The sequence below is a fragment of the Oncorhynchus mykiss genome, chromosome 5 (assembly GCF_013265735.2).
Source record: "Oncorhynchus mykiss isolate Arlee chromosome 5, USDA_OmykA_1.1, whole genome shotgun sequence".
Classification (NCBI taxonomy): domain Eukaryota; kingdom Metazoa; phylum Chordata; class Actinopteri; order Salmoniformes; family Salmonidae; genus Oncorhynchus; species Oncorhynchus mykiss.
In genome coordinates this window covers 54,322,487-54,328,175 of record NC_048569.1, presented here as the reverse complement: position 1 = coordinate 54,328,175, position 5,689 = coordinate 54,322,487, and the positions used below count along the sequence as shown (strand labels likewise).

Here is a 5,689-nt window from a genome sequence, read left to right as displayed (position 1 = left end):
TAGGCTACCCTGCAGCCCCAACAGTAAACAAACGCAGTAAAGAAAACACGAATGCAAATAACCAAAACATTTCCTACACAGACAGTTGTCGGAGCACGTCTGGAGCCGCTGACCCGGATGAGCGTGTATTAAGTACCAACCACAGTATGAGTCATAGCGTGTTGTAACGCCAGAAATGGTTCCAATCGTTTTTCCACCATTCATTTTTCCGTATGGAATTTTAGAACTACTTCATATAAGGTCTGTGTTTCGTTTAGGCTTACCTGGTTACTATAATTGTTTTAATTACCCTGGCCTTTGTAGCTATCTAGCTAACCTTAGGTCTCACCATCGATCAGAAGCAAGGATGGTTCTGTGCTATGTATCAGATTGTAACCACTACTCAGATAAGCACACATTTATTTGATCGTTTTCTGACTTCTGTAAGCGAGACGCATCGCTGGAGCTGTGTGATGAGGTAAGTCCTGCGGTAAGTTTAAACCACGCCCAGTCTCTACTGTGATAGGCCAACAGACGGGTTGGGACAATGTCTATCACAGTAAAAGAACACTGTTTACATACATCTTGTCAGTTCCCTGTTCTGCCCTGCGTGGTATTACAGTGAGCCGGTATATACGAAAGTTGCATTTGCCATTTATTACTTAGCTAATAAAAAATACATAGTATACAATCGGTAACTCATTGCTATATTTATCCTGATACCAGATTCGAATTTACGCAACTCTAACAATAGCTAGCCAAATATTGCCTGGTGGGCTAGCTAATTAGGCACATTGGTTGTCTAGTTGGCTACATTAGCTAACGTTGCACGGTATGTCACCGTGGTGTAGTTGGCCTTTCACGACAGGCGGTGACATTCTAGTGAATGTGCCTAATGCTAACTAGCTAACGTTAAATATCCCATAGCTAGCATGTGGGGTCTGGGGAAAAGTCTGACTACACGAAGATTGAGCTAACGTTAACTAGCTAGCTAGCTCACAAAGGACTTGTGGGCTCAATGTTTTTTGTCTTTCAGATGGGCAGACCAGAAACCCAGTGACAACACGTGGGTCTTAAGCTGCCATTTTCCAGAAATAGCCCTGTATTTACCAGAAAATGTAGCTCATCCACCATGGCAGAAGAGGAAGATCTAGACTGTTGATTGGGATACCAGAACAAACAATGAGGCATGAGGATTGAGTATTAAGGGACCACTTGTCACATTGTCCAAGGTGTGTTTGTGTTATGGTAAACAATGCGTTCTCTGTCCAGATAAAGATGTTGAAATGGCATTGAAAAAGATTGACCACTGAACAAATGTCTCTTTGTTTTCCAGTTCAACAGGAGTGCATCCCTCAGACCATCTGGTGGGAAGACATCATGTGCCAGTGTGATCTGAGCGCAAGCGTCCAGACAGGTCAGTAACGCATAAAATATGTGATTGAACTTACGTTAACTACATTACTTTAGTTGGCTGCTTTGAGGAAAACTTGAATGGAATTTAACCTATTCTAGGAATCTATTGTTTGTGTATAGTCTTTATTAATTATTCAATTGTTTTTCAACCATGCCAGGTACAAGCAGGAATTACTGGGGTCTTCAGCAAGTTAAATTATTTTAAAACCACAGATATAAATTCCCACTGTGTCCATGATAACCATAGTGACACTTGACCTCCACCACTAATGTGGTGCCCCCAAGACTATCTGGTGAGGCACCCAGGATCCCAGACCGCATGACCCAAAGCCCTGACTCCTGCACATCCATCCCTATAGACATTTTGAATGACTTGATGCCCTCCTCTTCGTTATCTGTGCCCCACTTTACAGACAACACCCCATCCAACGACTGATCTGAGGACCCTTTTTAGCAGCGACATATCAATCATATAGTGGGAAGGATCCTATAAATCAAGACTCTGTGAATGCATACCACACCGAATAAATACATACTGTGCCTTTGAAGATTTGTCTCTGGTCATGAAACTACAATACAGGCTGGATGTCTAAACAAAGTCAATTCTGAATGTCAATAGATTTTTAGATTAATTCTTAATGACAACATTCTAGAACTGGTTTATCACTCACCTAAGTCTGGTATCTGGTAATCTGCTTAATTATGATAATTGATTAAGTGGTTCTTACCTTGTCAAATGTTGACAGCACTTTAGAACACATTGTATTGCTAAGATCCTCAAACTTAACTTAATTAGTACCAGTGGTGGAAAAAGTACCAAATTCTCATACTTAAGTAAAAGTAAAGATACCTTAACAGAAAATGACTCATTAGGGATGACCAGGGATGTACTCTTGATATCAAGCAGATGTGCCCATGGCTGAGGCAGGCAATGACCAACAAGGACTTGCACACAGAGTTGCTTAATACACAGTTGCTTTCACATTGCAGCACTTCAACTAGATGAGATGCATTTAAATATGGAATGTATTCATTATGGATTTTTGCTTTGATAATGTTTGTTCTGTACAGAATTCAAATAGTGTGCAGCAAAATTAAATGAGTGACTAAACCAAGGCTGGTTTAAAATGTAGTTTGTGGTGATTAAAATACTCTCACTCATGAATATCCAAATGACAAAACATGTATTTTTTCATGTCATTGTTCACCATGGCTGGTAATCACAAATCTCATTACTGTATCTTTTTTTGGATCATAACTCTCTTCCAACATATACAATTCAACCTGTAGAATTTTCATTTCATGTTGTCCTTCAGATATTTCATTTTATGCTCATGAAATTCTCTGGCTAACTTTTCATGAAAGGTGGTGGCAGCATCTCTCAGGGATGCTATTGCAGATGTGGAGGGTACACACTCACTGTGCACTGGCTCTTCCAACCTGTTCACATTCCTTTCCTCTGGAAAAAGAACACAGAAGCACAAATAAACTCATATGGTCCTTAGAATGAAAGAAGAATAAAGATTGACACAGACAGTTGAATATATTTACCAAAAGAAGTAACCAATTGACTTTCTTAGGTATATGTAGCATTTGTGCTCAGTTTCATCTGAACTGTCCAAATGGTCATCGTCTGGTATATCTTCCAGAGGTTGGTCATCGTCTGGGATCCCATCCAGAGGTTGCTGGTGCTCTATTATTCCAGACAGCAAGTCACTCAATTCCTCAGTCTTTTTTGGTGGTCCACCAGCAGTAGTAAATCGCTCTCTTCTGATCTCTGCATTCTCTATTTTTAAAGCTAGTTTAAGGTTATTCCACAGTCTACAAAGGCAGATATCATTCAATAAAAGTGAGGTCACCAAAATATGAATGTGAAATACTGATAATAATGATCTCACCTGAGGTTGTTGTACTCTTGTGGTTACATTTTAATTTGCATTGAATTCACCGCAATTTGCAGCCCAACCACTCTTTCTTTTGCTCAGTAGCAGTAGCATGGTTTTTAATTTCAATAACTGGATGGTTTGACAAAACTTATTTTAGTAGCATTTTTTCATACTCACTAAAGTTTTTTTGAACAAATTATTTGCGCCTCTGCCATTGTTTTGTCTCAAGATTCACACCAGTAATTGTGTTTTCAATTCCTTTCAGAGTTTTTATGAGCACCATTAGCATGCGCTCATACTTAACCTAATGCTTAATCCAGGTGTTCTCATTTAGGCCTACTTACCTTACTCCAGGACTCCATAGTCTCCGACTAACTAAGCCAAATTTAAGGCACATTCATGCAAGCTACTTAAATGTCCTAGTTTAACTAGTACACATTAACGCCTACTCCTGGCTTAATCTAAGCCCTGCCTGTGAAACCGTCCCTTTATATAATTCTATGATTAGGTAGCTGCCTAGAGCGGCAGTTTGACGAGGGCGGCCATTTCTGAGTTAAACTGACCAAGACGCACCCCCAGCAACACATAACACCTCACATTATTCTGCCTAAATGATAACTTCTCTCACCCAGTGGCATGAGGCATTTTCATTTGACTTCACTAACAACAAGAGGGCTTTGTTGGAGCCTATATTGTCCTATATAAAAAAAAGAGGTAGGCCTACCTGTTTGACAGACACAATTATGCTATCAATAGATTTGTTGGTAGCCAAATCCTCCAATACTGTCACCATGCACTCCTTAAATACCTCCGTGTCTGGGAAGGGCTTGGTGTGTTTGGTTAAAACCAGGGCTCAAATTGAGTGAGGTTCTGCCATACCCTTTGATAAAGAAAAGGGCAAAATGATACCTATTGTTAGCTTTATATTTTGAAATAACTTAATAAAAAGTATGCAGATTATATAAAGCGTGCTATAACAATGCTTAACTCCATGATGCATTATGCTAGAAACAAAGCTTTTAAATGCCCACAAAATACGTGACTCTAATGCATATGGGGATATATTGATTTCTCACTATGATATTCTGAAGCTGTGCTGCAGCCTTCAATATTGGAGGAGACAAAACATGAACTTTGCTATTTAATTATTTGCAAACAGCAGCGGTTTGTTGTAAACAAGAAACTCTGGTTTGACATTGGAGAAATATGGTAAGAATGCCTGTTTCTCTCCATTCTTCCCTGAAACTTATATTTTCATTGTCCATCTTTCTTTTGAGACATTTTGATAGAACATCTGTTGATTGCAATCTGTTTTTCCACAATCAATGCACAAAGAAATGTAAAACTCATTGAATAGAGATATTGGTTATTTGGTCAGTGTAATCAGATCAAACATATTAATATATGTTAGTGACATTGAACTGATTATATAGCCTGCTTTCCCAGATGTGTAAAAAATTGTGTTTAATTAGCCTATGAATTAGGCCAATAATATATTCTGTTCTGCTGACTATTAGCTGAGATAAAAAATTGCGAGGCAAACCTATTGCTGACCCCTGCTGTACACTTGCCTATTTTAGTTGAGCTGGGACAGGAGGGTGGCCATTTTTTGTCTCGCCTACATTTTTTTTGGTACATGTGAGTGGAGGGTCTTACTATGGGATCAATATCATGCCAAATGTATTTACAAATGTAAATCACCAATCCACAAATGTATATCACTTTCCACAAATGTAAATCACAAATCCACAAATGTAAATCATAAATCCACAAATGTAAATCACCAATCCACAAAAGTAAATCACTATCCACAAATGCAATCCACTATCCACAAACAAACACCTTTTTGATTTTTATTTGTAAATCGATATATTGCATTAGAATTTTTTTTATAACTGCAGATATTCAGGTAATTTCCAAAGGCCTTAAGTAAAATGACTGCCATAAAGACAAAAAGTTGTCATGTGTAGAAAGAGATTTGTAGTCGTAGAAAAAAGTTGATCCCATAAAAGTTGATTCCATTCATACTGTTGACCCGGATCACTGGTTGCTGCGGAAAAGGAGGTCAAATGGGGTTGAGTGTAACCAGTGTGAAATGGCTAACTAGTTAGCGGTGCTCGCTAATAGCGTTTCAATCGGTGGGGTAACTCGCTTTGAGAACAGGAACTAGTTTTTCCCCTGCTCTGCACGGACCGTGGCTTTTGTGGACGATAGGTATGTCGATGTGTGCAGAGGGTCTCTGGTTCAAACCAGGGTTGGGTTGGGGTGGGGCAAGGAGAGGGACGGAAGCGATACTGTTACAAAGTCTGATCCCACATCCTACCCCTCCCTTCTACCTTTTGCATGCCTCTCCTGGGGAAATGGTTAGAGGCCTCAGGAATACTTATGTCTCCTTAATGCTCATCCTC

The 5,689-nt window shown here is 39.3% G+C and overlaps 1 long non-coding RNA gene across 3 annotated transcripts; it reads left to right on the top strand.

The window, feature by feature from the left end:
• The first annotated feature begins 467 nt into the window (after nt 1–467).
• Nucleotides 468–1,943, top strand: LOC110524048. Of its 3 annotated transcripts, none has more exons than XR_005051760.1 (4): nt 468–811; nt 1,016–1,211; nt 1,316–1,396; nt 1,554–1,943. It is a non-coding gene; the product is annotated as an uncharacterized LOC110524048 (long non-coding RNA). The 3 variants fall into 3 exon arrangements; XR_005051759.1 differs by having other exon boundaries at nt 473–608; XR_002473530.2 differs by having other exon boundaries at nt 470–1,211.
• The last annotated feature ends 3,746 nt before the right edge of the window (nt 1,944–5,689 follow it).